Source organism: Podarcis bocagei (genome assembly GCF_964188305.1).
Source record: "Podarcis bocagei genome assembly, chromosome: 4".
NCBI lineage: Eukaryota > Metazoa > Chordata > Lepidosauria > Squamata > Lacertidae > Podarcis > Podarcis bocagei.
Window position 1 is genome coordinate 84,496,979 of NC_138128.1, and position 25,473 is coordinate 84,522,451.

The following is a 25,473-nucleotide window of genomic DNA, read 5'->3' on the forward strand; positions in this document are numbered from 1 at the left end:
TGCCCCCTCTCGCCTTCCATGCTGCTCCTTTCATTCCTTCATCCTTCTGCTCCCCTCTGGCCCCTCCAGGCTCAGCGGGGGGGACGGACGGACGACGGGCTGTGCTGCCCTAAATCCGCCTCTACTTGGAAGTTTTTTGTTCTCTTTTATTTTTGGTTGATCCTGATTTTTAATTGTTAAAAATCAAGACAGATCCATTTAGTCAGAAATACGTCCCTCTCAATCCCTACCATTTCATTTACTTATGTACTGCTTTTGAAAGGAACCTCACAAAGTGGTTTACATCAATATATCAAAACAATAAGCATCCATTAAAAATGTAATAAAACAGCAAAGGCAAACTGCAAGGGGGGAAAGTTCAATGATTTTAGGATTGTAGCTTTTAAAAGTGTAGTTTAGTGGGAGGTTGGAGCTTATTATTTATTTGTTAAATGTGAACCTCATTTTTGTTCCAAAATGTTGCTCTCTAGACCAGTTTCTATTTATCCAGACCAAATGATTCTGCCACCCTGACCAGTTAATACTTAAACTCTTCTGTATTGCTTCATCAGTGTGATTACACTATTGACAGAGAACTCTGATCACCATGTTAACATCTATGATGTCATGAAGAGCTCTATCTGAATTGAAATTTACATGGATTTGTTGAGCATTCAGATGTCTATCTAAATAGTGTGTGAAGCAATCCTAAGAGAATGATAACTTGGGAAACTGCTCTGCTTGGCTGTCCCACAATTGCATTCAGGATAAGAATAAGACTACAGTGAGGGCAGGCATATCTCTGAAGCACCAGGTGTGTATCCTTTCTCCTCAAACTACTTGCCAGATCAAACACTGCACAGAATTCCCCCCCCCCATTGATCTATCTATCTCTCCCCTCCAGACTAGATTTGAGTCCCAAGTAGGCTGTTCCTTTCCAGCTCCTACTTCTCCTGGCTCAACCTCTGCCTCCCAGTCTATTCCTCCTATAGGACACCACACTCTGTCCTTCACAATACACTCAGAGGGGAAGTTGTTTTTTCCAGAACCAACTCTTTCTCCCATTTATTCTTTATACCTCAGCCTGTCTCCTAACCTGTCTCCCTACCTATCTCCCACCCTCTCCAACCACAATTCCAACCCTCTCAAACTAACTGTCTCTCCAGAACCTCTCCTTTTGAACTCTCCCTCCTGGAACCATGGCCAATCAGAGGCTGCCATTCATTAACAATCTGCAGGCAGAAAAAAAAAGAAAGAAACACTTGTTGATCCAACCTGTCCAGCAAAACCAACTTTTTCGTCGCGGAGGTTTCTCCAGGGATTTATGTACTACTGCTTGACCAAAGGGAGCAGGCCGCTGGATACACTTGTCAGCTTTACAAGCCTGGATGGACAGAGATCAAGAGAACAAGAAGCTGCTTGCAACATTGCAAGGGTCCTGTTCACATCAGCAGACCACGGAAACAGACGTTTATCCCACAAAATGTGGGAAGGTCTGCACTTCCCAGAATAGCTTCCTTTTACTTCTCTTGTGGCTCAGTTGTATTTACAATTGTTCAATTAGCAGAAATGTCACCAGTGAACTGTTTCCCATCACTGCATCTTCATGGCAGCAAGACAGGGAACTAAAGGCATGAAGAGGTACCAGCAAGCAATATTAGATAGATATAATATATCACAGTGGTTTACATTTGCGCATATATATATATATATATATATATATATATATATGCAAACAACTAGCCGTTTGGAGAGCTGAAACAGAGTCCTCACATAAGACAGACACACACACCAACAAACTCCACAAACTAGAGAAACGCCAGAAGCCCAGCCACCCTCCACAACAACCCATGAAACAAACAGTACATAACATATCAGACAGGATCCTCACCTCAACTGAAACCAAAGTACTCTCCAAAGGCTTCAACTTTGCAGTCGCCCCGAGACGCATCCCCACGGAAAACATCATATGCGGAGTCGAAGCTAGCCTAACCAAAATCAACCCAGATGAAGCCAATAAAATCAGACTCGAAGTCACCAACATCCTCTGCTCCAGCAAACCACCCAGAAGCAATTTACACAAAGAAGAACAGAAAGCACTCACCAACCTGAAGAAAGACAACAACATAATCATTCTCCCAGCAGACAAAGGTAATGCCACTGTTGTGATGAACACATCGGACTACCAAGCAAAACTATCAAATCTACTCCAAGACCCTACCTACCAACCTATAAAAACAGATCCCACCACCTATCTGGAAAAAACCACCAAATCCAAAATAAAAGCCTCTCCTATCAGTGAAGAAATCCAGCTAAGAATTATCCCCAGAGAAAAATCATCCAGATGCCCCAAACTCTACGGTCTCCCCAAGATACACAAAGAAGGAACACCACTCAGACCAATAGTCAGCTCCATAGGCTCACCTCTACAAAATCTCGCTAAATTTCTCGCTAAGCAACTTCAGCCCTATGCAGAATCTATCGCTTCACACGTTACAAACTCCTTCCAGTTCATAGAAACAATAAAGAAGCAAAACCTACATCCCGATGACCTACTTGTGAGCTTCGATGTTGTATCTCTCTTCACACAAGTGCCCATTAATGAAGCCTTGACAGCCATTCAAAACAAATACAATCCCCCCGAATACATCCTGGACCTGACCAACCACTGCCTAACCAACACGTACTTCATCCACAATGGACAAAGATACAAACAGATAGAAGGAGCACCTATGGGATCACCCCTCTCACCGGTCATCGCAAATCTGTACATGGAACACTTTGAAACCAATGCTTTAGACAAGTCAGAACACAAACCCAAACTTTGGCTCAGATATGTTGACGACACCTTTGTAATTTGGCCACACGGGAAGGAAAAACTAGATAGCTTCCTCACACATCTCAACAGCCTACACCCCAAAATACAATTCACTATGGAAATAGAAGCCAACAACCAACTTCCCTTCCTTGACGTCCTAATCTACAAAAAACCTGATGGCTCCCTAGGACACACTATCTACCGGAAAAAAACACACACCAACCGCTACTTACATGCACAATCACACCACCACCCTGCACAAATAAACTCTGTAGCCAAGACTCTCATCTCCAGAACCAAACGCCTGGCTGACGAAGACCACTTGACAACTGAGTTACAGAATCTCTCAAATGTGTTAATCGCCAACGGATACCAGCAAAACAGGGTTACGAAGCTAATCCAAAAAGAAACACCCCCCAAAAACCAAGACACAGAAGAAAACAATGGCATGGCCCTCCTTCCTTATATCAAGGGCACCACAGATAAAATTAGCAAAATCCTCCATAAACACAATATCAAAACAGCCTTTTGCACCAACCAAAAAATAGCCAATATCCTCAGAAACCCAAAAGATAAAATCCAGTTAGAAAACCAAGGGGTCTATGAAATACCCTGCAAAGTCTGCCCAGCCACGTACATTGGACAAACAAACAGACGAATAAATGCACGTATCGCAGAACACAAGAATGCCGTCAAAAAAGAAGAAAAAACTTCCTCTCTTTACCAACACATGAAAGAAACAGGACACGAAATTAATTTTGCAGATTCCAAATTGCTCGTTAACATGGAACATCACCACAAGAGAATAATCATGGAAGCCATCGAGATAGAGAAACACCCTCACAACATGAACAAGCGTGACGACACGTCCCGCCTGCCAGACATCTGGAAATTAGCCCTCCCCACAAAAACCGACACCAGAACCAGAGGCACACAGAACGCCATCTCCAATCAACCACACCAGACCCAAACCCAGACCCTCTCCACAGATAAATTACAGACACCATCCAGTAGCCAAACCATAGTGGCACCTCCGGATGCTGCACCCCCCTGCAATCCCTACACAGATCTGGCTGGCACAGGACACAAAACCACAGCTCGCCCCTATACACGAAGCCAAGCCAGAGCACAACTAAGTGCAGTACAGCCATCTTCTCAGAAAAACTCTTCTCAGAAAAACTCAGAAAAACTCTTCACAAGCTCAAGAGGTCAAGACACGAAAGCTTTAGCAACTAATCCACACCTAATGACCCTCCTAAGTGGTACTCAGAATATCACTCAAGAAATCACTCAAGATATCCCTCAAGTAATTAATGAACAAAAGAAGAAAAGGCACAATAACCTGGGAACTTCCTCTCTGCCCAGAACGTTGGAGGCTATACACCACACCCCCTCAACAGTATTTATAGGAACTCAAACACTGAGATCCTGCTCTGTTCTAGTAACAAGAAGCCGAAAGCACCAGCCTGAAGATGACGAGTGAGACCTCGTCGAAACGTCGCCTAGACACCCCAACTCTTACACGGGAAGATACCCGAAAACACCAAAACCTGCATATATATATATATATATATATATATATATATATATATATATATATATATAAAATCAAAAATTAAAAGCAAAAGTAATTAGAGACAAACACCAGCAGACCATTGTGGGCGATGTGCTTTAAATTGCCTGCATATGCTTGGTGGGACAGAAAAGTTTTCTGCCCATTCACGAGTTCCAAGCATGGATACAAGCATAAGCAAAGAGATGGAAGCTGGAAATGAGCTGATGCAAGAGCCAACAGATCCACTGCAGATTGCTGGCCACTGGGAAAACCTTATTGCAGTGATGGGAAACACTGTAACTTAGTGCCGGAACATGTTGTTTGCATGCAGAAGGTTCCCGGTCCAGCTCCTGGTGTCTCCCAGGTAGTAGGGCTTGATGAGACTCCCACCTGAAACCCCAGAGACCTGCTCCACAGTGCTGAAGCAGAACCATCAAATGGTGAAGTTGGCAGGGACCCTGAGGGTCATCTAGTCCAACCCTCTCCAATGCAGGAAAATGTATTAGGTGGACTACACCTCTAATAATATTTGATTATTGATCATACTGGCCGGGGGTATCTTAATCTTCCCTCCACAAAAATGAGGTTGAAATCAATCCTAGGTGCACTTTTCATTGCAGGATTTAAATGGCAGACCAACTATTTAGGACAGTGTCACTTGCAAAAACAATGCCTCCACAATTCAACCACCTAGCATTTGCGGTTTTTCTTCCGCAAAAGGTATGTGAAGCTTGGTTGTAAGAAGGAAATAACAGTATAAACAATACTATCTTTTCTTGTAAATCAACACTGTTGCAATATATATGGAGCTATATCAATGGGAATATCAGTTATTCAAACTGGCTTCCCCCAGCCCCGATAATTTATATCAGTTGATCCTGAAAGGGGCTGAGGCTATAAATGATCCAGAGGGCCAGCAAATACAGTATGTGGGAGGAACTGTAAATAGAAGAGGCCAGGAAGATAAGTTCAGATGGTGATGTGTGGCCAGTAGGTGCATCTGAGCAACTCCAAGATTGCTTTCGGAGCACCGAGTGGTCGCTTTTTGTGGAGAATAATGTGGACACATATGCTTCAACAGTACTGTTCTACGTTAAAAGCTGCATTGATGTTGTCACTACCACCAAACAAATACGGGTGTTCCCTAACAACAAGCCCTGGCTAAACAGGGATGTGTATCTTCTGTTAAAGGCAAGGAATGCTGCTTTTCACTCTGGTGATGGGCAACAGTATAGAGAAGCCAGAGCCAAATTGAAAAGGGGCATTAAGAACGCCAAAGCTATGTACTGCCGGAGGATCGAAAAACATTTTGAGAGCTCCGACCCTCGTCGAGTATGGCAAGGCTTGCGACAAATTACAGGGCAAAATATTAAAAACGAATTGGCTAGCAGCAGTGCGCACCTGGCTGATCAACTGAATCAATTTTTTAGCCGCTTTGAGGAGGGAACTGGAACTACCGTCACTACAGCATTGGCCACCAGCACATCATCAGAAACTACTACTGATAGACAACCATTTTTATTACAGACCTGTGACGTACAACGTGCCTTCCGGAGCGTTAACATTAGGAAGGCAGCTGGACCAGATGGAATCATGGGACGAGTTATTAGGGACTGCGCTTCAGAATTAGCTGGCGTATTTACGGACATTTTTAACCTATCCCTGTTGCAGGGTCATGTCCCTACCTGCCTGAAGACATCGATTATAGTGCCAGTCCCCAAGCAGTCAGTGGTGGTATCTCTCAATGACTATAGACCAATAGCCCTAACATCTGTCGTTATGAAATGTTTTGAGAGATTGGTGCTAGATCATATTAAGGCTGGTCTTCCATCCACTTTAGACCCGTTCCAGTTTGCATACAGAAGAAACAGATCTACTGATGATGCTATTTCCATCGCTGTCCATACTGTATTGAGTCATCTAGAACGACAGGGAACCTACGCAAGGCTGTTGTTTGTGGACTACAGTTCTGCCTTCAATACAATTCTGCCAGACAGGTTATTTCTTAAAATGACCAATTTGGGTATACATCAGAAGATCTGTCTGTGGGTAAGGAATTTCCTGACTGATAGGCCGCAGACAGTGAGAATGGGACCTTACTATTCTTCTACTCTAGTATTAAGCACAGGAGTCCCCCAGGGATGTGTGCTAAGTCCCTTTCTCTATTCCCTGTACACATTTGATTGCACCCCACTGTATAAGTCCAACACAATCATCAAATTTGCAGATGATACAACAGTGGTGGGGCTCATCAGTGAGAACGATGAGACTGCTTATAGGAAAGAAGTACAGGGGTTAATTCAATGGTGTAAAGAAAACAATCTCATGCTTAACACCAAAAAAACCAAAGAACTCATAATTGACTTTAGGAGAAAGAAAAGTGTATTTTTACCATTGCACATAAATGGCGAGGAAGTGGAGAGGGTTGGTAGTTTTAAATACCTGGGCATTTATATCTCGGAGGACCTCTCATGGACTGCAAATATTAATATGGTTGTGAGGAAGGTGCAGGGGAGGTTGTATTTCCTGAGAATGCTCAGGGGACTGAATCTATCCCAGCACCTACTTCTGTCCTATTATCATAGTACCATTGAGAGTGTCTTAACCTATAGTATATTATTGTGGTATGGGAGCAGCTCTGAAACGGATAAAAAAGCTTTACAGAGAACAATTAAAATTGCCCAGAATGTTATTGGGCTCCGACTACCAACCCTGGATGAGATCTTCACGTCTCGCATTTTGAAGAAGTCACATAATATCCTGAGAGATCCCACCCACCCTGCTCACAACTTCTTTGAACTATTGCCTTCGGGCAGAAGATATAGGACAATGAAAACACGAACCACACGCCTTCTGAATAGTTTCTATCCAAGAGCTCTGACTGCACTAAATAATGATCTCAGGGCCAGTTGCAAGGTTTAGCAAGCAGAGAGTAGGAAGGAATGAGATAGGTTTTAGGTTATGTTTTAGGTTTTAGGTTATGTTATGCCTTAATAGGTCATGTTTATTCTGGATTTTATGTTTTTATAGATTATGTTTGAATAGGATGAGAGTGTCGGAGATACGTGCAAATGTATATGTGAACCCGGTCTTTGGGTGGGTGTTTGATTTTCGTTGTTGTGTATACTGTGTATATACGGACAATGACAATAAATTTATCTAATCTAATCTAATCTGATAATTAGGTTAACAGTCCATTATTAAGAAGGTTTGGGGGCATTTCCTTTCCCTTTGATCTCACTTACAATCCCCTGCAACTCAGGATAATACTTTATACATCTGATATTGGGCTATACGTATGCCTAATTTTGATAATTTCTGAAATGACTGTTCTTTTTGGACCTGATCTAGATGCGAAACACTGGGATATAATGCCCCCTAGTGCTTATTTGTGAATTTAAGATGCTATTTATCTGCTTTCTCTTGTTTGCTTGAGCTATCTGGATTTGTTTCTACAGAGGTTATTCAGTGCCCAACAGATTATCCTTATTCCCTGCAGGATTTTGTTGTGTTTCCTAGATGATGGGTTACCAGTAAAGGGCCTCATTCCCAGGCCCAAAGATAAGTGTGCTGCTCATGGGTGTAAGCAAGGGGGGCAGCTGCCCCCCCCCATCAAGCAAAACAATAGAAATACTTAAGTAACTAACCAATCATGGGATGGCAACAGAGATAGCAGCATAGTCAGGTTCGCCTGCCTTCAATTAAGTTTTTAAGTAGTTTTTTTAGCCTTCCTGGACTCTAATTTTACAGTTTTAATGATTTATTGGCTGCCTTATCACCTCACCACTGCCCCTGTTTTTCTTAGCTAACGTTTTATTGTTTTACTGGCGACGTTGATAAACTGCTGGTTCTCTAAATGCCTCGCTGAAGAGAGGGACAAAAGGCTGGAGGGAACCCCACTTCATTTTTATCTGTAACCTCTGGTACCTCGGCCCATTCCACTTGTTAGCGGGGACAAGGCAGGTCATTTTTAGGAAAGGAAAAGAACCATTTTGCTGGGCTCTGGGAATCTGTAGCCTTGTTAGACTTTACCGACGGAGAAAGCCGAGAAACAAGGAGTGGCTGAAACTGAAGGCAAGTTCTGCTTCATTTTATCCCCTGGCACAAGCCCTATTACCTTGCTGCAGTAAACCATCCTGATTTATTAGTCATTTATAACTTCTTTGAGGGTGACGAGGGTACTGGAGACAGCCTTAGTATTTTTGCTTGCAAATATAAGGGGAAAGGCACCACAAGACAGAAGCGTTAAAAGCCCCAAAGCTGAGAACTAAAGACGGAAAAGGGAGCAGAAACCCTAGAGGCCCACCGAGATAAGGGACAAGCATGAAACCTTGCTTGTAAAACAACCCTCCCCACCTTTCGAAGGTGGGAAACTGGAAGATAAACATAATCCGTCTTGTGAGCGAGACAAGTGAAGCCAAAAAACCGAGGACTAAGAGACTCCAGCAAACTGCTCCCAATTACCTTTTTCCACGCTCAACATGGTCCTTACAAGAAAGAACTATATGGACCTGGGATTTGCACCAATATCACCTCAGGGGGAGTGGGAGCCCCAAAGGAAGCAAAGTAAAATCACCAATTACTTCCCCCATAAAGAAGGGAATAAGAATCTACAGCAGGAGAGCACTCCAAAAGAAATTGCCCCTACTGTGCTGGATTGGTCAATACAACGCAAAGACTTACAAACTGAGCATGAAAGACCAAATTATTCCATGAGCTGGGCACAGGAACTGGACCTAGCTGAGAACGCCTTGTTGACCAATTCCCCCAACCCCAATGACCTCGAGTACCAAAAATCAATTCAGAACCTCAGGGAAAACCAGCAAGACCCTCAGCCCACAGCGAATGCCAACAGTATAGAAGAGAGGGGTGACCAGTTACACGATCAAATAGATCAGATACGCACAGACCTCTACAATATAAAAAACTTCCTAGCAGTAACAAATGGCCTACTCCTGACACTTGTGGAGAATTTCAAACAAGCAAAAAGAGCCACAGATCATTCCCTGGACTCAGATGCTAGAATCCACATACCACCCAAAAAGAACTCACGCAAAAGAAAACCAGAACCCAAGATGAGGAAAACTAAAAACATTAAAAATTTTAAGCCATCTAGAAAAACCCAACACATCAGTTAAAAACAGTGGCAGAAACTCTTCAACTTATTATCATCACCTCCTATATCCACAAAAAAAATCAAAGCTCAAGGCACCAAAGAGATCGACAAGGGAGACTCGCCAAAGATCAAACCCCTCCCCATATGTGAAAATAATTCCCCAAGTACATTCAAAGAAATAAGCCCCCCCACGGCTGTTCTCCCCCTGTGTTCGCCCAGCCTGACAAAAGCAACCAAACTACAGCTGGATGCTCCTGTCTTGAATCCACCTTGGACCCCTGTAGCAACTGCAAACAGAAGTAAGTCGGGGATCTCCAATATAGACGGGAACCCGTGGGAACTCCAAGCCCCCTGTAGAAAGAAAGAATGGATCCTGGTCCTAAGCCTGGAAAAGATGGTATTCACAAACTATCCAAAACCACTGGGTCCTCGCACAGGGACTGACCGCGTGAGGCACTTGCTGACTATTATAAACAACATTCTACCTGGGGCAGTTAAAGCAACCGACAGACAGTATAGACTGTTCAGTTTCTGTTAATTGATTCTCATGAAAGCTTACATATTCTGGCTTCACACAATTAACTCAAGGCAGTGTCAATTTACTCTTGGCAGAAAGCCAAGGTCTGCTTGACCTAGAAACTATTTGACCAGCACTCAACTCTGTTATCTAGGAATGCTAGCACAGTTTGGTGTGTTAGGTGTATTGAAGGAGTAGGAGTGCTGTGTATGGTTAAGAGAGAGAGAAAGAAAGGTTTTATTTGCTCTGCTGGTTTTTCCCCCCCTTTTAATAAATCCTGTAAATAGTTATTCTAAGTCTAGCTGACTAGTCATTTCCACCTCAACTAGCTTCTTCGCTGTGCAGGAAAACTCTGCTACGTTTGGGCTAAAGCCATTAGGGCTATGCCTGACACTTTAAGGTTCCATGAGGTTATGGGTACTGTGCTGCCAGCCTGAGTTGTGGTGGTGTCAGCATCAACGGCGTTAGTTCCAGAAGTTGTTGTTCCTGTTGGGGCAGCAGATGGACACTGGCTGGTTCCTGACTGTTGTGAGTTGGTGACGCAGCGGACACAAGGACAACAGCTGCAGTGTGTGTGTGCAGAGTGCTGTGGTTCCTGTTTTCTCTCTCGGTGGTTGTGAGTAGCTGGTTCCGGGTTCCAGAGACATCGCTCTCAAGATGGCCTCACAACCAGTTCAGATGGCTTTTGAGCGTCTGAATGACTCCAATTACTTGCTGTGGTCGGAACGCATGCAGGCAGTGCTGCAGAGGGATCGTCTCTGGCAAGTGGTGAGTAAGTTTCCTGCGAAGCCTGATGATGAAGACCTCAATAAAGACCAAAGAGCAAGGGCCACCATTGTCTTGGGGCTGGAAGATTCCCAGTTGCCGTATGTGAGGGGAATCAAGACAGCTAGAGGTGTGTGGCAAGCACTCCATGTGCGTGAGACAGCGGTTTCCAAGCTGTTCATTCGCAAGGCATTGTATAAGGCAATGTTACAGCCTGGGGTTACAATGCAGGAACACCTACACAGTTTACAGTTAAAGTTTGCTGCGCTACAGGAAAGAGGCTGTGTGTTAGACCAGCAGGAGAAGGTGGCTATTATTTTGAGTTGTCTCCCGGAAAGCTGGGATAATTTAGTTTTGTCTCTAGAGGGCATACAGGAGCGTGATTTATCAGTCAGTTACGTTACTGGGCGTTTGATTGAAGAATGGCAGAAGAGGCAAGAAAGGTCATTTGCTGCAGAGGCTTCTACAGGCGGGCGGTTTGGAAGGAGTTCTCATGCTGTGCCAGAGGTGAAGCAAAAGCAGGTTACCGGTGAGGAGTCAGCGTTTGCTGTTAGGCGTTGTTTCCGATGTGGGTCTTCAGCGCACCTAAAACTACAATGTCCAGAGTTGGTCAAGTCTCAGTGGCCGGTGCAGGAGCAGAGACGAGATCAGCAGCAGCAGCGTAAAAGGAAATTCTTCAAACGTAAACAGTCGGCTCAGCTGTTGACCGCCGAGGTCAAGATTGCTGATGAGAAACAAGCTGTCTGGGTGGTCGATTCGGGAGCGTCTCAGCACATCGTAAATTCAGATGAATTGTTTGTTTCCAAGAACTCAGCACAGCGCAGCCAGGTGGCTCTAGCAGACAGAAGTACTTCCGAAGCAATTTCAGGGGGTGCAGTTTTTGTTCCTTGTCTTCGTGAATGCCTGCAAAATGTACTTTGTGTGCCTTCATTAAGGAGCAATCTGATGTCCATAGATTGTTTGCTGAAAGCTGGGTTTAAAGTGAATTTTGAAGGAGACAGTTGCATTATTAAGAAGGCTGGTGAGATTTTAGGCACTGCTAAGTCAGAGGGAGGCTTGTTTTGGCTTAAAGCAGGATCTCAAGTTGCAGCAGTAGTCAGTAAATCTCAGCCTGCAGTGAATAACAAAGCTATAGTCATGTATAGCTGTGTGCATTTATTGCATAGGAAACTGTGTGCATTTATTGCATAGGAAAATGGGGCATGCTGGCTGGAAAAGTGTACTAAAAATGTCTGAATTGGCTGATGGGGGTAATTTAAAGAGTTGTAACAAGTACCTTGATTGTAATGTTTGTAAAAAGGTTAAAACCCACAGAGTCTCTTACCCCAGAAGTGACAGAGTTAGTGAGTCACCGCTACAGCTGGTTCACATGGACGTAATTGGTCCATTTGCTGTAAGCAGGGGTGGATCGCGCTTTTCATTAACAATTGTGGATGACGCCACGCGTTACTCTTGGGTTTTTCCCATGAATAATAAGGGTGACGTGTTCACTAAGTTTAAAGGCTGGGTGGCATCTGTGGAAAGATTTCTGTCCATTAAACTCAGAAGGATTCAGACGGACAGAGGTGGCGAATTTATGTCAAATGCTTTTAGAGATTGGTTACAAAAGCGTGGCATTGGGCATAGGAAAACGAACGTTTTTCCCCCAGAGGAGAATGGCGTTGCAGAACGAAAACACAGATCTTTACAAAATATGATGTTTGCCATGCTTGATGATGCTGATTTGCCGATGTCTTATTGGGGGGAGAGCATGCTCACCGCGTGTTATCTCCAAAAAAGGCTATTTCATCAAACAATAGGTACAACTCCGTACTTTAAATTGTTTCAGAAAAAAACCCAAAATTGACCATTTGCATGTGTTTGGATCAAAAGCCTGGGTATTAATTCCAAAACAAATGAGGAAAAAGGGAGATCCTAAGACCAAACAGTTAGTGTTTGTGGGTTACCAGGAGCTGGGAAAAGGTTTCCGCTTTGCTGAAGGGACAAATGGCATTGTGATCTCCAGGAATGCCAGTTTTTGTGAACATAGTGGCTGGGAGAGACTACATGCCAATACTGAGGTTTGGTTTGAACCTTCCCAGGAGCTTCATGACTCTGAAGGTAGACACAGAGAATCAGAGTCTGAGGGGGAGGAAAGTTCTGATAAGAGCTCTCAAGAAAGTGGAGTTAGCCAGAGACCAGTTGCTAAGCAACAAAAGAGAGGTCGTAGTTCTGAGGAGGAAAGTGGGTCAGAAGAAAAATTTTCTCCCAGAAGATCTAAACGACAAAACAAAGGAGTGCCTCCGGTGTGTTTTTCTCCAGATACTGCAAATGTGTTTAGTGTAATTGCAGAGCCCAAGAGTTTTCAGGAGGTGTTAAAGTTACCAAAAGAGGAGGCAGAGCTCTGGAAACAGGCAATGGAGGAAGAGATGTCCTCTCTGAATGAGCATAAGGTCTTTACACCAGTAGCAGCGCCTGAGGGGGCAAAGATTGGAGGCTGCAGGTGGGTGTACAAACTTAAACCTCTGGTGACAGGAAAGTACAAATACAAAGCTCGTTTAGTGGCTCAAGAATATTCTCAGAGGCCTGGAAAAGATTATGACGAGATTTTCCCCCCTACTGCTAAGGGGGACAGTGTAAGGCTGATTTTAACGCTTGGAGCAAAGAGAAAACTCCTGTTGAACCACTTTGATATCCAGACTGCATATTTACATGCATCAATATCAGAAGACCTGTATCTAGCTGAACCGCCTGGTTATGAGACAGGTTCCAATAGAGTGTTAAAATTAAACAAAGCTCTATATGGTCTCAAACAGGCTGCAAGATCTTGGAACAAATGTTTCCATGAGGCCTTAGTGTCATTTGGCTTCAAGCAGAGTACAGCTGACAATTGTGTTTATGTACGTGGTACAGGCAGTGATCAAGAGTTTTGTCTGATTTATGTAGATGATGTATTGTATGCTTGCAAAACAGATAAACAAACTAAAAGGTTTGCCAAGCAATTGTCCAGTAAGTTCAGAATGAAAGACTTAGGCCCGGTTAGGACATATCTAGGGTTGGAAGTGTGCTGGGCCCAAGATGGCAGCTGCCTAATTAGTCAGCAGAACAAAGTTAAACAACTACTGACTACATACAGGATGCAGGATTGCAAAGGGGCAGTGGTGCCTATGGATCCAGGTTTCATAAAAACACTTCATATAGATGAGAGTCCTGAATTTGAACATCCTGATGTATATCATTCTGTAATTGGAAGTTTATTGTATCTAGCACAGTGGTCCAGACCTGATATTAGCTACGCAGTAGGCATATTAAGTAGATTAGTCTCAAAACCCACACTAAATGCCTCGAAAGGGGTAAAACAAGTTCTGAGATACCTCAAACAGACAATTGGCTATATGTTACAATTAAATTCTTCCGAGAACGAAATGTTGAGTTGCTACTGTGATAGTGACTGGGGAAATTTGCCAGATAGAAAAATCTGTCACAGGACTAGTCATAATGGTCGGTGGAGCTTTAATCAGCTGGCGGTCACGCAAGCAAGACGTTGTAAGTGTGTCATCAACGGAATCTGAGTACGCCGCATTGAGTGAATTGTGCAACGAGGTGATTTATTTCAAGCATTTGTTAGCAGATTTAAATGTAAATTGTGGAGAACCAGCACGAGTTTACATTGATAATCAAGCTTGTATAACCTTAAGTAAAACGGAGGGTTTCAAATCACATTCCAAACATATCTCTGTAAAATACCAAAATGTACGTTGCTGTGTACAATATAATCACATGTACTTATGTATCAAGTGAAGAAAATGTAGCAGATGTATTAACTAAACCATTGGCAAAGATAAAGAACAAGCAAATGTGCAAGGGTTTAGGTTTGCTGGAAAAATAATCTCCTACATAGGTGTTATTTGATGTTAATTGTCCAGCAGAATCTGTGAGGGGGTGTTCAGTTTCTGTTAATTGATTCTCATGAAAACTTACAGATTCTGGCTTCACACAATTAACTCAAGGCAGTGTCAATTTACTCTTGGCAGAAAGCCAAGGTCTGCTTGACCTAGAAACTATTTACACTGATTGGTTAACGACCAGCACTCAACTCTGTTATCTAGGAATGCTAGCACAGTTTGGTGTGTTAGGTGTGTTGAAGGAGTAGGAGTGCTGTGTATGGTTAAGACTAAGAGAGAGAGAGAGAAAGGTTTTATTTGCTCTGCTGGTTTCCCCCCCCCCTTTTAATAAATCCTGTAAATAGTTATTCTGAGTCTAGCTGACTAGTCATTTCCACCTCAACTAGCTTCTTCGCTGTACAGGAAAACTCTGCTACGTTTGGGCTAAAGCCATTAGGGCTATGCCTGACACTTCAAAGTTCCATGATAGTCTACCTATATCAAGATGGACATTCAGTCACTTTCACAGATCATAATCTGGTCAACTTCATCTTTAGAACAAGAAATCTATTTTTAAATAAAGGAATAGATTTATTAAGATTATTTGAAAATAGAGCCCCGCTAACCTCCCTACTGGCGGCCAAGGGGGAAGGGAGACCAGGAACAGAGGAACAAAATGATAGAGTACACATGCAACAAAACCAGCAAAACCAGAGCCTAGTGCACCAGCAGGAAAACATAGCCCCTATTGAGACTCAACTTCATTTGAACGACAGAGAGGACTCTTTCTACATAGAAGAACTTGCCCTAATAAATCGGTTCTGGTCACTGCAGATGCCAGCCCAAAAGGAAATCTTGGTCAGACTGGACACCTTGAGAAGCAGATTGACCAAAAAGGAGGCCCATGTTGAGACTACGGAAGGCTCACACACACGGCCTATATCCCCCAAGTGCCTAGTGGACAAGAGGTCGGCGGGAGGCGCCTTTAAATGTGTAGATTCGGAAGACCAATTGCAGCCCCCGCTGGTGTATGGTAGGGCCGAATAATCACTCCTCTATGCGGACAACGCGGTTCTCTTATCACGAACTACAGTAGGCCTCAAAAGGCTACTAAGAGAATTTTCAGCCTACTGCAGGAGAGATCAACTGGTGGTTAATCACCAAAAAACCAAAGTCATGGTCTTCGCTAGGAGACACAGACATCACAGATGGGAGATGGACAATCAGGTCTAAATTTTCAAATACCTCGGAGTAGTTTTCCAGTCAACAGGGGCCTAGGAGGCCCATCATAAATATGCTAGGAAAAAAGCATCTCAAAGCGCCAAAATACTGTCTCACTTTTACTTTATGAAGGGGGCAGACATATTCCAGCAGCTCTGGAGGTCTTTCAAGCAAAACCCTTGGCACAATTACTCTACGGGGCCCAAATCTGGACGGGAAATCATTGCCGCACACTTGAAACGGTCCAGTCTAAATTCTTAAGACAGATTCTAGCCGTTCCACCATGCGCACCAAATGCGGCCCTACGGCTGGAGACTGCCCTCCTCTCCGTCGAAACTCGAACCTGGTTAAGAACATTCAACTATTGGCTTCGCTTAAATTTAAACCCATCCGGACTACTACCTCTAGTAGCACAAGATGCTCATAGAAGTAGGTGGTCCAAAGTAGTGCATCAAAAACTACTTACATGTGGCCTCCAAGCACAGCATCTCCTGAAAATGGGTCTCCCTAAGGCAAAAACCATTATTGACCAGCACATGAAGGATATTGAGCTGCAGAATAATCTGGCCTATATTAAGAAATTTAGTGCTTGGTACACTTATCTGCCCCCCCCTCCCACTTTGATTCTCGGGCACCTTATTTGTCTACCTTATAACACCGGTCTTGAAAGACTTACATTGGCTCCCAGTACGTTTCCGAGCACAATTCAAAGTGTTGGTGCTGACCTTTAAAGCCCTAAACGGCCTCGGTCCAGTATACCTGAAGGAGCGTCTCCACCTCCATCGTTCTACCCGGACACTGAGGTCCAGCACCGAGGGCCTTCTGGCGGTTCCCTCCCTGCGAGAAGCCAAGTTACAGGGAACCAGGCAGAGGGCCTTCTCGGTAGTGGCGCCCTCCCTGTGGAATGCCCTCCCACCAGATGTCAGAGAGAACAACAACTACCAAACTTTTAGAAGACATCTGAAGGCAGCCCTGTTTAGGGAAGCTTTTAATGTTTGATGTATCATAGTATTTTAATATTCTTTTGGAAGCCGCCCAGAGTGGCTGGGGAAACCCAGCCAGATGGGCGGGGTAGAAATAATAAATTATTATTATTATTATTATTATTATTACCTTAACCATACCAAAACTCAGGTGGGCCTTTACACTGGCCAGACAAAATATGTTACCCTCAGCTGTTCTTGAAGGTAGATATCAAAAAATTCCATTCGAGAACCGGCTCTGCCCCTGTGGAGCTGGATACGTGGAGACTGTGTCACACGTTCTCTTGTCTTGCTCCCTATATAAAGATCTCAGGGACGAGACCATCACGCCGCTCCTATCTGCCATCCCGGGCCGCTCTTGTGAAGCCAAATTGTTCTCACTCCTAGCCGACCAGAACAGCTTGACAACAGAGAAGGTTGCCAAATTTATCGAGAGAGCAATGAGACTGAGAGCTGCTATCTGAATGACATCAGTGTTGCCACCCGGATTCCTCGCCTAGGATCTTATTATTATTATTATTATCATTATGTTTTATTATTATTATTTTATTACCTCTGCCAAGTTTAAAGTACTGAGATTATTAATTTATCTGCATCTGGTTATTATTATCTTTCTCCCTGTCCTGACCATCCCTCCGAGGTTATATTTATCTGTGTTTGTCCTTTGATGCTATGGCCTGTCGGCTACGCAAATAAAGTCTCTGTTCTAACCAATCATGCCGGTTCTGCACCTCCTAACAAAAGTCCTGCCCCCCCCCCCACAAAGAAAAATCCAGGCTACGCCCATGGTGCTGCCTGCAACAATGCTTCGTTTTTAGAAAAGAGAGGTCATGTTTGCTTGGGGACCATGACACCTGACTTCTTCACTCTTAAATAAATATGGATAGGTTGCGACTGCTCAAGGGTAAAAGAACAATCTGCACATGCACAGAAAAACTCTTTTTGTAGTTATTACCCATGACAGAACAGTGTGTAGTGGTTAGAATGCATGGAGACATGGGTTCAAGCGCTAACTGAGCCACGAAGATCACTGGGTAGACTTAAGCCACTTATAGCTCAGCCTAACCTACCTCAGAAAATTGTTGTGAAGATAAATGGGGATGAGGGACAGACAGACAGACAGACAGACAGACAGACAGACAGACATAAATAAATAGATAGATAGATAGATAGATAGATAGATAGATAGATAGATAGATAGATAGATAGATAGATGTAACCTGGCATTGGTTTGTTAAAAAATTGGAAAACTAATAAATATTATTTGGCAGATAAATAAATGTTCTGGAAACCCAGATTCTGGAGCTGCAGATATTAAGACAATCTCTTCCAACATAAAAAGTTAAGGAAACTGTATCAGTTTGTAAGAAGAGCAATCTGTCTTGCAGAAGTTGCCATTGATTCCAAGTCTCATATTGCTGTTATGAGCAGTGTCTTGATAGCAGAGCCTCATGACACGGCAAATTGCTGCCTGTCAATTAGCATTTCCACAGTGCATCTACACAGTTGTGTGCTGGCTGCAATGTATTGCTGAGTTAGCCCAGTCTGATGCTGTGAAAACTCATTGGACCACATCAGTGAGGCCCAGAGGGGGCTACTAAATTTGGACTAAAATTGCCTTGGCCGTCCTGTTAGATGAGCTTTGTGGGGAGAGTGATGAGGTGCAACACCGCTGCTTCAGCAGTCTCTCACATTGGCTTTTGATACCATCAGCCATGGCATCCTCCTGGTCTGTCTACAGAAGATGGGTCCCTGGAGCATAAATCTGCAACTGTCTTGAGATAATGGGCAATTCCAGAAGACAGAATTGGATGAGTGTTTCTCAACCCTCTGTCTCTTCAGCTGTGGGGTGCTGCAGGGCGCGATATGTCTCCAGTGTTGTTTAAAATCCATATGAAGCTATTGGGACAAGAGAATTATGTGAAAGGCTATGCATTAATGGATAAAATAATAGTGTACATTCAATACCCGGTCTTGAAAGCTTTTTCTGGGGCTCACTTTGAACCATGCCAACCTATAGCTGATTATCCCTAACACCATGTTATATAAGTAAATAATTGTTTTTATAATGTACATTTTGATTAGATTATATCTATGGAGTAAAAAGAATCATAGAATTGCAGAGTTGGAAGGGACCCTGAGTGTCATCTAGGCCAATCCCCTGCAATTCAGGAGTCTCAACTAAAGCATCCAATTCCTGCAATAAATGTAATCTCTTTAGCAAAAAACCCCACAATCCTCTCTCACTTCTCAGAGAAGCTTCTATAGAGATAAAAACCCTTTCCCTTCCGAGCTCCTACAGAGGGATACACTTGTGATAGCCAAATTTTGATTGAGACCATTGCTGTGATGTTATTTAAAGGCAGTTTCCCACCCCATATATTTATTTGCTGCATGTAGCATCTTAACTGTTCTTATCAATCCAAACTTAGTACATAGCTGTGCAGCAAAAAAATATGGTGAATTAGAGTAATGAATTATTGCTGTGCCATCATAATGAGGGAGGCCTTGCCAATTTTGTGGATAAGGCAGCGGTCATTTTGAATGCCCACTTCTCTTCTCACCTGCACCCCTAGTCGCACTTGTGGATGTGGCAACATGTGGATTCCAAATCATGTGTGGGGAACATATTCAAGAATGTGGAAGTCGTAGCCAAGGACATAATTTCTTTATCGGAAACTCAACATACAATTCCATTGTTTCCTCTTTCTGTCAGCTTTTTGACATCCAATAGACTTGATTTGAGCAGAAAGAAGAGTTTGCATTTGATATCCCACTTTATCACTAACCTGAAGGTGTCTCAAAGCAGCTAACATTCTCCTTTCCCTTCCTTCCCCACAACAATCACTCTGTGAGGTGAGTGGGGCTGAGAGACTTCAGAGAAGTGTGACTGGCCCAAGCTGCATGTGGAGGAGCGGAGACTCGAACCCAGTTCCCTAGATTACGAGTCTACCGCTCTTAACCTCTACACCACACTGACTCGGGATGTTTTAAAATTATTTCTTCCTATCCTAAAATTCATAGGAGACTCTTTGTGTATCCATTTCCATACCGCGACACCACCCTTAATCTTGCCTCTGGGTCAATGCCAAGCAGATGGGGATCCAAACAAGTCCAGAATAATGCTAAAAGCGGGAGTGGGGAGGAAGGGAAGTGGGAAGGATTACCCACATTTGGCAGCAGCTCCTCACACATCATGGAATGCAAGTCCAGAAGATTCTCTGACTTTCCTGAATAGCCTGTGGGCTGATTTGCCACTGAAGGGAGGAGAGTGAAAAGCCCCTACACAAACATGGTGTCTGTGACAGAAAAGTTGGTTCCACAAGTATTTCTTTTTACTTTTATCTCCTGCCAGCAAATGGTTAAAGAACAGCAGCCTCTGATTGGCTGAGGTTCCAGGAGGGAGATAGATAGTAAGGTTGGTTTGGAATTGTGGTTGTGGAGGGGGATGGAATTGAGGTTGGAAAGGTTGGGAGTTAGGTTAGGAGACAGGTTGAAATATACAGAGTACTGAGGAGGGACAGTTGGTTCAGGAGAAAACATCCACTCCGAGTGTACAGAGAAAGACTGAGTCTTGCAGGAGTAATAGGACTGTATCTTGCTGGAAGACTGAGGGAGAGACGGGAGAAGTAGCTGAAAAAGGATCAGTCTACTTAGGTCTCTAGACTCCCAAAACCCAGTTAAGGAAGTGGGGTTGTGAGCCCTTAAGACTATTACTGAAAGTTACCTCAGGAGCTGGATTTGTTAAAGGGGTGGGTACCAGAAGGAAAGGGACGTGGGTGGCGCTGTGGGTTAAACCACAAAGCCTAGGACTTGCCGATCAGAAGGTCGGCGGTTCGAATCCCTGTGACGGGGTGAGCTCCCGTTGCTTGATCCCAGCTCCTGCCAACCTAGCAGTTCGAAAGCACGTCAAAGTGCAAGTAGATAAATAGGTACCACTCTGGCGGGAAGGTAAACGGCATTTCCGTGCGCTACTCTGGTTTGCTAGAAGCGGCTTAGTCATGCTGGCCACATGACCCGGAAGCTGTACGCTGGCTCCCTTGGCCAATAAAGCGAGATGAGCGCCGCAACCCCAGAGTCGGCCACGACTGGACCTAATGGTCAGGGGTCCCTTTACCTTTACCTTTTTACCAGATGGAAAGTGCCGCCTCAGAAAGGAACCAAACTAAAAAGCCGAAACCTCTGTGAAACAAATTCAGAAAACTAGCTTATTAATTCTGAAGTAACCTAAGTTTCTCCACTTGTATTATAATACCTTGTTTTAAAATAAATCTTTATTGTTGTTTTAAAAACATCTGCTTGAGACTCCAAGCTTATTGGTTATCCCCCACACCAAGGTCCCCCACAGGATACTCCGGGATAGTTAGCATTTGTTTTAAGGGTTGTTCGGGGAAATATATGTAAGAGAGAGCAGGCAAGTCGGCGCGAGTGGTAACTGAGGCACCGAGCTTGTCGCAGTGTCCTCCATTTCAGGCTTAATACAGTGGTTCTCAAAAGGTGTGGCACGCCACACTGCTGTTGCAGGAGGGGGTGGCAAGAGCAGCAGGAAAATTCAAGGACAACCAAAGAAACATTTAGGTAAATATTTCAGTATAGTATAGTATCAAAATACCAGTACTTGACTGGAGAAACCACCACTCGTTTATTTCCTTTTTTACTCCTTGCTCCCCCTCCTCATCCTGCCCCCCAAGGAGAAGCAAACCAGGGCAAGGCTTTCATAATGTGCTTTAGTCCCCTGCAGCTTTGGCTGGGTTAAGGTCATCCACAGAGCTGCAGCCTGGGAGCACCAGGCCCCATCCTTCCAAGAGCAACAGGTCTCTAGAAACAAGCAGTTTTGTGTCTGTGTAGCCCAGAAGCCCAAATTCTGAACATAATTATCGGCATGATATTTGAGAGAAGAGGGCGGGGGATAAGTAGTTCCCCACATGGCTTGTCTTCCCTCAGGAGCGCTGACTCCTAGGGGCTGGACCCCTTTGAGCCCCCCACAATATTTGTTAGTGAGGTGTTGGGCCCCCTCAATGTTTGGACGCTCCTCGCAGCTCCCAGTCCATAGCATTCCTCAAGTGAGGCAGGTGAAAGACAAGGTAGAGGAGCAAATGGATGGGAACAGTTGCAAATGCCCTGTCTTATACTGTATTGAGAAATGATAACATCTCCTGCCTAGCGGGCAAAGTGAGAGGGAACATTCCTACAGGTGAGTCCCTTCAGCTCATTCATCATCATGTAGAAGGCTTTGGGGAGAAATTGGCAGCCCAGGAGATGTGTTCCATGTTCTCCCTCCAGAAAGGATACACGTTCCCCCCAGTTCTCATCCCAACCCTTCCTTCCCTGGGCTGAATAGTACACTGGAAGCTCAGCAGGACTTAGATCTGGCTGTTTTATTAGTAAAGAGGCATGCACATTGACAGCAGAATGCAGATAATGAATTTATATTTTTTTTAAAGGAAGGATGGATGCATACCAGCAAGGAAAGAACAGCCTAGCTCAACCTGGATTTAAACAGCTCATTCTCTCATTCAGGGATGCTTCAGCTGCTCTTCCTCATATATCATTCCCCTCTTACTCCAACTAGAGAACTAGTCTTTTGCAGGACTGCGTCTTCAATTGCACTTATGTATAAAGGTAAAGGGACCCCTGACCATTAGGTCCAGTCGTGGCCGACTCTGGGGTTGGAAGGAGCAGGGACTGAACAACAGGAGCTCACCCTGTTGTGGGGATTTGAACCACTGACCTTCTGATTGGCAAGTCCTAGGCTCTGTGGTTTAACCCACAGCGCCACCCGTGTCCCGCACTTATGTATAAGTATACTTAAAAACAACAACAAACAGTCAAGGAGGAAATGTTTCTCATTTGTAGGTGTTGCATTGCATCAACAGCATGTCCCATTGCATCAACAGCTGAAGACATTTTAATCTTTTCGCTCTGATGAATGTTAAAAAAAAAATTCTCTAAGAATCAGACCACTGCATGTAGCAACTTTGAAGGCACAAGGTCCATGCTCGTGCCCAGTTGTAATCCCTCTCAAAATTACACCTTCATATTCTGATGCACTGATAATCCTATTATCTGATTTCTTCATCCTTTCATTTCCTCTTAGTTAAATGCAGATCTTCTGGGAACAAATTCAGACAGCTCCAGCAGATTGCTCCTCTCTGCAACATGCTGCTCAGGTAACGAAAATGCCCACACAGATGCAACTTTGCAACAGGCAGCTCTTGCAAAACTTCAAGACCCACTATTGGTCTCGTCTGCTCAAACAGCTGGAGACTATCTCCACCTGCAAGGGAAGTCCCTAACTCACCAAAGGCTTGAGACCCATCAGCTACCCTCCCCTGGTTTAGCTTGCCAGTCAAAGCCATTCCCAGGATGTTGCTGCTGTCGCATGCTGATGGCTTCTAGGAGCCACAGGTGAGAGCTGAGTGCAGGGTGGGGACCAAAGGTGGGCAATCTATCCCAGAAGGAGCATGATGTGTCCTCCACCAGAGGTACTACCCTCCTCCAACACGAGTAAATAACCACTTAATATGTTTATTCCAAAATTTCATTGTAGGTCATTAATTCCTGTAGGCAGGTGAAATAGATTTAGTAATCATTAATATTAAGTAAGTAATCAACCAAGTCACATCAGGCTAAAGCACAGAGCCTTATTTATTTTTTTACAAAAGGCTGCATGTTTCCCTCTGCTACCACTACAGCATAGAATGAAGTTGAGGTTGGTTGGGCTCAGCAACAGCAAGCCTTCTCATAGAAAGTCAAGTAGCAACTAATTACTATGCATGTCCTCCCAGGGAATATGTAATTTACATTCATGTACGTACATTCTGAAAATATACGCATGGGGAAACAGTTGGGAGTAATTTATTTAAATTGAAACTTCCCCTGTGCTTTAAATTGCAGTAATAGCAATATACTTAAAATGTGCGAAGCATCGTGTAACATTATGAGAAACAAATCCAGATGGCCCAAGCATGCAAGCCCCATCCACCTACACTTCTGGACTGCATGCATGCCATACATTTAATGGTCCTTTAAAACAATCCTGGGACCCATAGGGGTTCCAGGAATTGTAGCTCCATGAGGGGATAAATGGCTGTTTCTAGCATTCTTTGGCCGAGACAATGTGCTTACCCCTGCTTTTCAGAGGGAGGCAGCTGCCAGATCAGCAGAGCCTGGCACTTGTGATATTCTGGCACCAGGTCCCTCCCACTCCTCTCCATCACTGCAGCCCTTTTTCTGGCTTCTCTGGAAAATGTGACATGCAGGAAGCCAGCACTTTTGACTCCTTTCATGTGCTAGAAATGCTGAGGACAAAATGTGACGGACGCGACGGCACTTTTTCCTCTCATGCCGTTGGGCCCGCTCTCACTTAGATAAATTGCCCCCACCTCACTAAACAACCTTTTAGCTGAAGGTTTCTTTCCCTTTCCCCTTAAAATTTCTAGCCCCAGAGTATGCTGCGAAGGAGCTTTGTGAAGGGGTAACTAGTAAGTTGGAGTCTCAGACAGGTTTTCTTTAAATAAACAATAAAGATTTCTTTAAGGCAAGATAGTATATAACACAAATGGATTCAATTTAGGTTAGTTCAGAAATACAGTGCGATTTCACTTTAAATTTGTCCTCAGTTTTTGCATTATTGGTTTGGTTCTTTTTTCTGGTGATACTTTCTTTCAGTTACCCAACCCCTTTAACAATCCTGCTCCTGAGGTACTTTAAGTAATACAGTGGTACCTCTGGTTACAAATTTAACTCATTCGGAGGTCCATTCTAATAATAATAATAATAATTTATTTATACTCTGCCCATCTGGCTGGGCTTCCCCAGCCACTCTGGGTGGCTTCCAAAAAAATATTAAAATACTGTAATACATCAAACATTAAAAGCTTCCCTAAACAAGGCTGCCTTCAGATGTAGATCACAGGGCTCTCCACACCCCCTTCCTTCACTGGGTCTGGGAGTTTCTTCTTTTCCTTAGAAGAATCTCTCCCCTCCAGACTAGGTTTGAGTCCCAAGTAGGCTGTTCCTTTCCAGCTCCTACTTCTCCTGCCTCAACCTCTGCCTCCCAGTAAAATTCCGGTCTATTCCTCCTACAGGACACCACACTCTGTCCTTCACAAAACGCTCAGAGTGGAAGTTGTTTTTTCCAGAACCAACTCTTTCTCCCATTCACTCTCTATACCTCAGCCTGTCTCCTAGCCTGTCTCCCTACCTATCTCCCACCCTCTCCAACCGCAATTCCAACCCACTTCAACCAACCCTCTCATCAAACTAACTGTCTCTCCAAAGCCTCTCCTTTTAAACTCTCCCTCCTGGAACCATGGCCAATCAGAGGCTGCCATTCATTAACAATTTGCAGGCAGGAAAATAAAAACACAAAAAAAAAAACACTTGTTGATCCAACCTGTCCAGCAAAACCAACCTTTTTGACACACAAAACCTGGCCCATTTTTTGTTTTATAAAAGAAGAGAAGGAAGGCAAACCAGAAGCAAGTGTTGAATGGTTTCTTTAAATATAAGGCTCATTATTGTTTCACAAGATGTGTATGTCTTTAAGGGCCAGAGCAAATAACATGACCTAGTTTTACAGCTGTGAAGCAGTTTAGCAGGAGCTGTTAAGTTATGTTAATTAAGCTGTTATGCTAATTAAACATGTAGCTCT

At 43.9% G+C, this 25,473-nt stretch overlaps 1 long non-coding RNA gene across 1 annotated transcript; it reads left to right on the forward strand.

Moving 5' to 3' along the window:
* Window positions 1-1,508: 1,508 nt before the first annotated feature.
* On the forward strand, window positions 1,509-25,436 carry LOC308585611. Its single transcript, XR_014007535.1, has 3 exons — window positions 1,509-1,620; window positions 22,915-22,987; window positions 23,483-25,436. It is a non-coding gene; the product is annotated as an uncharacterized lncRNA (long non-coding RNA).
* The last annotated feature ends 37 nt before the right edge of the window (window positions 25,437-25,473 follow it).